The sequence below is a fragment of the Cricetulus griseus genome, assembly GCF_003668045.3.
Source record: "Cricetulus griseus strain 17A/GY chromosome 1 unlocalized genomic scaffold, alternate assembly CriGri-PICRH-1.0 chr1_0, whole genome shotgun sequence".
NCBI classification, from domain to species: Eukaryota; Metazoa; Chordata; class Mammalia; order Rodentia; family Cricetidae; genus Cricetulus; species Cricetulus griseus.
This window is the reverse complement of record NW_023276806.1, coordinates 141,669,784-141,679,383: the sequence shown is the minus strand read 5'-3', so window position 1 is coordinate 141,679,383 and position 9,600 is coordinate 141,669,784.

Genomic DNA, 9,600 nt, shown 5'->3' with positions numbered 1-9,600 from the left:
GGAGTGTACTCTTGTACAACCACTTTGGAAATCAGTATGGCAGTTTCTCTGGAAAATGGGAATCAGTATACCTCAAGATCCAGCAATTCCTCTCTTGGGTATATACCCCAAAATGCACATTCATACAATAAGGACATATGTTCAACTATGTTCATAACAGCATTATTTGTAATAGCCAGAACCTTGAAGCAACCTAGATGCCCCTCAACTGAAGAATGGATCGAGAAAATGTGGTACATTTACTCAATGAAGTTCTACTCAGCTGAAAAAAAAAAAAAAAAAACAATGGAAACTTGAAATTCACAGGGAAATGGATGGAATTAGACAAAACCATCCTGAGTGAGGTAACTCAGTCACAAAAAAAAGATGAACATGATATGTACTCACTCATATGTGATTTTTAGGCATAGAGCAAAGTTTACCAGTCTACAATCCACACTGCCAGAGGAGCTAGGAAACAAGGAGGACCCCAAGAGAAGATTGCATAAATCCCAGGAAGAAGGGGATGGGGACAAGAACCCCTGAGCAAAGTGGGTGCATGGGGGGAGATGGGGGAGGAAGGAGGGGGTTGGAAAGAAGGAGATGGAGGGGTGAGAACAAGAAGACTGAGACAGGGGAGGAATAGAGGAGGCAAGAAAGGAGATGCCTTGATAGAGGGAGACAGTACAGGTATGGAGATAGGTCTGGCACAGGGGAAATGTTATGGGATCCACAGGGATAACCCCAACTAAGAATCCAGGCAGTGGTGGAGAAGATGCCATTGATGCCTTTCCTCTATAATGAGATTGATGCCTACCTTGGTCACCATTCCTAGAGTCTTCATCCAGTAACTGTTCGAAGCAGATACAGGCACCCACAGCTAAGCACTGAATCATACTACTGGAATTCAGTTGTGGAGAGGGAGGAGGGATGAGCAAAGAAGCCAAGACGGTGCTTCAGGAACCCGCAGAAACAGTTGACCTGACCTACTGAGAGCATGGAGAGCATAGCCATAAAGCTGGGGAAAGAGCATTGGACCAAATCAAGCCCTCTGAATGTGGGTGCCAGCTAGAAGGACAAGACAGTATATGGGACCTCTAACAGTGGAGCCAGTCTTTAACCTTAGAGCACAAATGGACTTTGGGAGCCCATTCCCCATGGAGCGATACTATTGCAGCCCAGATACAGCAAGGAGGACTTAGGCTCTCCCCAAATGATATGACAGACTTTGAAGGTCCCCTGTGGAGGGCCTCACTATCCCTGGGGAGGAGGTGGAAGGGATGGGTTGGGGGTTTGGTGGAGAACATGGGAGGATGGGAGGGCAAGGGAATGGGGGGGTAGATATGTAAATATGTGTAGTAATTAAAGAATTTAAATTAAAACAAAGAAAAAAATTCAAGAATTAATCTTCACTCCAAGTTCCTTGTTTTAATACAAATCAGTTTGGGTAAAGTTTTCCTTTGCATAAAATAAAGTTTTTGTGGCCATATTATAGAAGTCTTGAGAAGAAATGAGGCCTCTGTATTAAGATCCTTGTACATAGAACCAAGTAAGTATCCCATCATAATTGACTCTTCTAAACTGAATCTCTTTTGAACATTTTCAGGAAAAAAATCTAGATATCACTCATTGCACTGCAAAAGCACCAAATAGAATTTTTCTGTGAGCTAAACATTACATTTGATTTTAAATTTCTCTTACCTTTTCTCTATGACATCTCTCATGAGCTAGAAATATTTATTGTTTATCATGTGTGTATGTATGCATGCACATGTGTGTTACATTCATATGAGTGTGTGGGTACACACGTCCATCTGTGTACATACTGAGGCCAAAACAGACCTTTGGTTATTTTTCTCAATATTATTCCCTTGAGAAATAATATCTACTAAACTGGAAACTCACTTTTTGGTTAACTGCCTGGGTGTTTCTGCTTCCAGTGCTGGAGTTCTAGGCACAGGCATTCATGCCTGGTTCTTTATGTAGGTGCCAAAGATTCAAACACAGGTTCCAATATTTTCAGAGCAATCATCTTACCCACTGAACCATATCTGCAGCCTCTAATTTTACCCTTAGAATGCCATGAATTCAGTTTTTCCCATGACCACTACCATTACCCATCTGACAGCATCATCTTTATTTCTATAGTCTTTTATTTGGTAGATTCTTTGATTCTCCTCAAGAAAAATGTTACCAATTTGGTCGGTTGAAACAAGAGAAATTAATTTCCTTTTATTCTAGAATGCAAAAGTCTAAAATCAAATTGTCCATAGAGACATACATTGAATCTCAAAGGAAAGGTTCATTGGTGGTTTTCAACACCTTTAGTTTCTTGATACACTCTGATGACATGTTAGTCTCGGCCTTGACTGGACAGACTCATTCTGCTTGTCTTGTCCACATTTCACTCTTCTGTAACATCAATCATTAGGATGGGCACCATGCTAATTAATGATGGTCTCAGCTTGGCCATGTCTGTAAAGACCTGCATTGCTGCATTGGTGTGTTGGTTACTTCTCTGTGCTTGATAAACAAACAAACAAAAAAGCAAACTCAGCAGGAATGTATTTAGGCTCACACTCAATTATGCTGGGGGAGAGCATGGAATCAAACGTGTCTTGGCATTAACCAGGAAGCAGGGAAATAAGAATACCACTGCTCTCTCCTTTTCCATTTTTATCAGCTGAATATTCAAGAACATGGGATGGTGCTACTTATGTGCAAGAAGGGTCTTCCATCTCTGGATAAGCACCCTTAACACACCTTCACAGATATGCCAGAGGTGTATCTCCTAGATGACTGTCATCCAATCAAGTTGACAATGAAGATGAACCATTGCAGCCTCTACCTCTAAATTGGGTGACTTTCAGATGTTAATTAGGTAAATCTAATGGTTAAAACTTCAACATATCTTAATCTCCCTCTGCCCCAGTCTTGCTGTCTCTTTGAAGACAAGATTCAGTTTCTACAACTTCATACCTGTCTCCCTGAACAATTGTTGAATAAGATAATTCTCCATGCCAAAGTGGTACCATCTTCAAAAGTTGAGCATGACCTGCTTGGAAAAGATTATCACAGCTGGGATTATTGACTATTACCATTCTCTCATAGGAGGGGCTAGAGAGAGCTAAGATACCTTGATTTGAGTATACAGCTAGCTATTCCTCCCAGCCAACTGCGTGCAATTCTGCCATAACTGCATATGGTCAAAGAGTCTTAAAGAGAGGCTAGATAGTATAAATTAGTAAAGATTAGGAAAGGGCATCCCGCCTCCACAACCACTCAGCAGTCATTGTCCATTCAAGGTTCCAGCATGGTTTTTTTTAGCATCACTCAGGCTTTGGTCAAAAATCCCTCACCTGTGCTCTCTAAGTAACTCTAAAAACTCATTCATTCCCTGGAATGAAATTTGGTAAATGCTAACTTTGGTTTGTTATTGAAGCCTTATAGGGTGTGGGGGCAGACATTGCCTTGCTCTCTGACAGGTTAAAAGTTCTTACATCAGTTATTCACCTAATAACAGCTAGAGAATATAGTTATTTCCCATGTAAAATGGAAATAATGGAACTCAATCTCTCCAGTAATGCTCCATTTCCCTTGAAAAGAAGCAAATCCTGAAAACCATGAAAAATCCATCACGATTTCCCAATGCCAGCATGGTTCCACACTTACCCAGGGCCACACTCAGAACTAATATCCCAGGGACTCATTCAGTTTCACCTACATTGAGCCCCTTTTTCTGAGGTGCACGCCATGGGGCATTTGTACTCAGTGTTCCACTTAAGTGGGATGCTAGCTCTCCCTAACCTCCATGGATGAATGATTTGCTCCATTTCTTAAATGCTTAAATGCCCCTTAGCAGAATGATGTTTCTGATGCTGCCAGAGAAATTAACATTCCTCTTTACTCTGCTCAGCACAGTATCTTGTTTGTGTTTTCTCTAAATAGACATCTCAAAACTTCATTTTATCTGTTTATTTGCTTTACTTTGGAGACCATCCCCGAACACACACACACACACACACACACAGAGAGAGAGAGAGAGAGAGAGAGAGAGAGAGAGAGAGAGAGAGAGAGAGAGAGGCACACACACAGTATAGCTATGTACAGGAAGTGGGACCCTGTAAGATAAAGGTGTCATAAGGATGCCATTCAATTTTTTTCATTATAACTTACAAAAGAGTAAAAGTATGACTCAGAAAAAATTTTAATTTTCTAATGAACTAATGTGGGAGATAAGACAAAAGAGAAAACTTATCATCCCATCTTCTCAAGAACTTCTCAGTCTTCAGATTACTAGGTGGAGCAATAATTTGCATCCCTGAAGAAGGAGGAGGCATCTGCACTGCTACCACCCTTCCGGAAGTTAATGTGTATCTCTAGAAAGATGCAAAGCACAGCTGTCGAATGCAATTCCACTTGCACACACCATAACCCTACCCACAAATTACACTCTAGATAATATCCAGAATTCCATAAAAATTAGCTCCAGTGATCTTCCCTGAAAGTCTAAAAATATGAATCATATAGGATTTACAGGGTAACATGCTTCTTATGGTAATTATTGGTTATACAACACAGTAGTCCATTTAATGAAATGTAAGTTAATATTTTATGTAACATGTAATGGAAAAATCACTGTAAATGCTCAGTGGAATGACAATGGAAGAAATTAAAAACATCATTTTAGTGGAGATATGTAAGATGAATTCCTAAAAGTTGGAGAAGTGAGAAGATAGCAGGCAATAAAATACATGTAGAAATGTTGTATAGAGTGCCAGGAAAGGGATCTTTCAAGAGAAAGAGCTCCATTTGCTATGCAAGCTGGAAAACCTGTATGGGAAACACCCATACAAAAAACCTTACAAGCCTTAAACTTGTAATCCCAGCATTGGAGGTGTAGAGTTATTTGGATGCCTGGGCTCATTCAACATCATGTCTAGACTAATTATTGAGCCCCAAGTCCAGATAAGAGACCCTGGTTTAAAAACAAGTGAACAGCTCCTGAGGAACATCTAACTCTCAAGGTCAACCTCTGGCCTCCTCATGAATCTACATGGAAAAGCACTCATGGGCACATACACCACCTCACACATGTACAACCATGGGAGAGAAAGCAGGAAGGAGAATGGGAGGAAGAGGGAGAGAGAGAGATGTGTAGGAACGCAAATCTGGAGATAGAAATGATCTAGAATTGTCTTTGAAGTAAGGTAACTGCTGCTTTGTGAGAGTAAAGTGTCATGGTAATTTTACCTAATTATGGAAAGATTTTATATTTCTAAATGTGTGCTTGGTAAAATTTGACAATTTATTTTTCCTTTTTTGCATTTATCACATTTTTATAGCAACTTAATAGGTTACTTTTCTTTTGAATTCCAAAAATTATGGTTATGTTTTCTTTGAATCACTTTTGCACACTTTTCTTACCTAAAATGCTTTCTCTTTAAAATGCTTTCATTCCCTTTCACTTTATAAAAACATATGTCTACATAATATCCAAATGTTTCTACCTATCCTATCTCTATAAACATGTTCATGCTATCCTTTCTATAACATACACTCTTTATTTATCAACTGTAGTGTAATTCATTAATATAACTTCAGTAGTATATATTTGATGTCTTATTGAAATGCAATACTGAATGTTAATTAAATCTCCTTCAATATTTGCAGCAAGTCTTGAGAAATTCACCTCTTTGTGATTTGTTAATCACATAATTACATAATGTGTGTTCATGCAGTATTCACATGCACACACATACACACACACACACACACACACACACACACACACACACAGGAATGCTTACGTGTTGCTAGATTTTACTTTTTTAAAACAGTAATATTCTTTGAAAATTTCACACATATATACAGTGTATCTCAACCATATCCAAGTCCATCCCTTAACTCCCTCTAGATGTCCCCTCCTTCACTCCCCTCCCAACTTCAGATCCTTTTCTTTTCAAAAATCCATTGAGTCCAGTTAGTAATGGCCATAGGCAAATGGGTGCAGAGCCATCCACTGGGATATGGACAACCTATTGTTACCACGCTTCCCCAGCATCCACTGACAGCCAATAGTTTCTCAGCTAGAGGTGAACCTTGGAACACCATCCTCCACCCATGCTGGAATTTTAACTGGCTTGAGCTTGTGCATGTGACCACAACTGCTGCAAGCTCATGTGTGTGATGGTCATGTCACATCCAGAAGGTATCATTCCACACCACCCTACCCCATCCTGAGCTCTTACAGTCTTTCTGTCCCCTCTTCTGTGCTGTTTCTTGAGTCTTAGAGACACCAATTGATGGCTGAGAAACTGACATTGAAGAGAAGTTGCAACATGACCAAACTCACATTTGTCACCCCAGATACAGTCCTACAGTTTCTTGATTTTCGTTTTTGTTTTTTCCCCAATACCTGACAAATCTAACTGCACCAAAAACTGATTTACTCTATTTTGGGGGCCTTTGCTCACCTACCAGGGTGCTGCATAGAAAACTCAATAAATGTGTGTTAAAGAAATTATTGATTGAAATCTGCCCCTAGTGCCCTACCTCACCTCCAAGACTCTAGATATTGTTTTTGGTTTTTTTGGGGGGTGGCGGTGGCGGGGGGGGGGCGGTTTCTAATCAAAAAGCATTATGTTCATTCAATGTTGACAAACAAAAAAATCATTGAGGTCATTTAAATCATTTTAGTCTGCAGACACACATATTTGCCATGGTTGTTTTTTATATATTGATTTCCAGCAAGCCAAACACCAATGAGATGTTTCATTTTAATTGCATCCAAACAGTTGAAGTTCAAGTCAGGTTTCTGATCTTTGATTTAAATTTGCTCCCTTTATTCACATGGATTTTGTAAAAATTAAATAGTGATTTTTTTAAATGCCCCTTGACGTATTCTTAGCAAATACACCCGAACTCTAAAATGCACATCCAACATTAACCTTTTGAAAATTCACACCACACTGAGGACATCATAAATGATTCACCAATGACAGACATAGAGGTAATTTTTATGACCTGAACCATGAATAGTGCTTTAGTTCTTGATTCAAGTGACTACTTTTCACTACACTGAGCCAGGAGTTTCAAAAATAACCCTTCTGCTGATAAGGAGATTTACAGAGAACAAAAAATCCTGAGTCAACTATTTATCTGGGACCAAATTCTGTGAACTAAGCTTAGTTCAAGCAAGAGGTTTTCTAAGCAGTTCATTTATTTTAATATGGTACAAGCGTTTTGGAGTTACACTGTAGCTTATATTCACAGGGCTTTGACAGGGGTGGGGGAAAAGCCTGGAGGTAACATTTCATGCATTCTTGCAGATAAGAATTGAGCGTCCCCTGGAAGCCAAGTTCTGTGAAGATGCTCTTAGGGATGCATAGACCTATTATTCAGGGAATAAAAACAAGTGCTTCTACCATGATGTTATGACAAATTATCAAGGAGACAATATTATAAATACTACGGGAAAAGGGACAAATATAAACTTTTTAAAAAATTCCCAACTACAGATAAATCACATTGTTTTTCAATGGAGATGAGGAAGACTTCATGACATTTGAATAGAATGCTATTTCTCAAGCCTCTGCATGTATAAAAAGATAACTGGGAAGCATGTTGAAACAAATTTTGGGACCATTCCAAAAGATTTGTATTTAAAAGGCCATCATATCTAACCAGAATATCTGTTAATGCATAAGTACCCTAAAAACTAAGTAGCACTTTAGGTTATGTGCTAGAATTTTACAAGATAAATATCATTGAATAGATGGTGGCAAAGGAGCTCTAGGTACATGAAAGACTGGTGGAATAAAACAGGGAGACAGGAAGGTGGGAGTATCTTCTAATATCTGTGGGCCTTGAATCCCTCCTCTATTCCCATGAATCAACTTAAATAGTGATGCTTTTCTGGTGAGGAGTTGTACAGTCTTCCGATTAAGCAATCAGCCACAGAACCAGTTTATCTTACATACAAACACCCATAGATTGCCCCCTCACTGATGAACACTATGCCAAGTATCAGCAAGTGGTCCTGGGATTACAGTCTCTTCTAAACACCCACAGGACTCCAGGAGGGAAGGCATCTTCACCGTAATGCTTCAGAGGAGAACAGAAAAGTATGAGCCAAGTTTGGAGCAAGGCAAGGGCATATGTGGGCCTGCAGCTCTGCTGTCTTGTTGATGCCAGAAAGGCTCATCTGACCTCCTTTTTCTGCAGCCAGTAGGCACCACTCTTTGATAATATGTACAGATGCTTATTATATTCAGTTGAACATAATTGATGATGTCCTGTGATCTCCATGTTTGATTAGACCTAAGCTCAGATCCCCTCATTTATATTTTATTAATCCTCACATCTCTACTTTACACAGTATCTGCATTCACTTAACATGGAATGCAGGAAAGTAGCTTGGTCATCTTCATTTGTGTCAACATATGGCTACGTCAGTCCACTCTGGGAGGTAGGAAGCAAGAGAAATCTCTGCATGGTTGGTAAGCAGTACAGCATACCAAAGCCAATGTCCAGCAAATGAGAATTTGTAAATGCCCATCACAAAAAGCTTGCAAGAGTGGAGAACACTATAGTCAAGGTGTGGTACATGGAAAGTACTGAAAACCCAAGAATAAACATCACATCAGAGGCAGTAAAGGATATTGAAGGTCACAGCAAAGGACATCAGCACATAAAGTACCATTAAACCATATTCAAGATGAGGTACAAGAGCTCAATCCAACTGGGCTACAAGAACATGAAGAAACTAACTGGTTAAGGTGAGAAGGCATAGAAACTAGGAAACACAGATTGCTCATACAATGCTTCCCTTATGACACCTCAGGTTGACCTGTTAAAGAAATTTCTGGTAATATTCAAAGCAGATTCACATACACCTTATTATGAATATTAATTTAAATGCTTACATTTAATAAATACTTGCATAAATAATGAAAACTTGAAGTATTTTATCTATATATTTTTCCTTCCTTATATATTTTTGTTACTGGAAGCTTCCCACTACAACTAATACTTCCTAAAAAATAGCCATCTGATAAACAAGACCAGGACAATGGCTATATCTATGGGAGTATTAATGTGGAGAGAGGAAAATTATCATATATATATGATATGCATATATGTCACATACATAGACATACATACATGTATATGTATTATACAACAACTATAATGTAATAATAATCAAAAAAGGCAGCCAACTTGGTGATGAGACATGGGGAGCTTCAAGAAAAGAAACTGGGAGGGGATGGAGGGAGGAAAAAGAAGGGGGCAGCGATGTAATTCTATTTCAATAAAATATATTTAAAAATAATAAGTGCAATCATACACAAATGGGGAGGGAGATGAAGAAAAAGCTCACATAGTGTTTGCCCTTATCAGATTATAAAGAATTAGATGAAATCTAGCAGAAGCTTTTCTCCAGCTTGAGTGTGTAAATCAAATGAATCGGACAGAACCTCCAGCTCTTGTTTAATCTGTCCCTATGTGCATAGTTATGAGACCCCATTGCACTACGTTCCTTGCCTCAACTTCACACCTTGCCTCAACTTCCCACCTTGCCTCTCATCTAAACTGTAGAACAGGCTCTAAAGCCTTCCT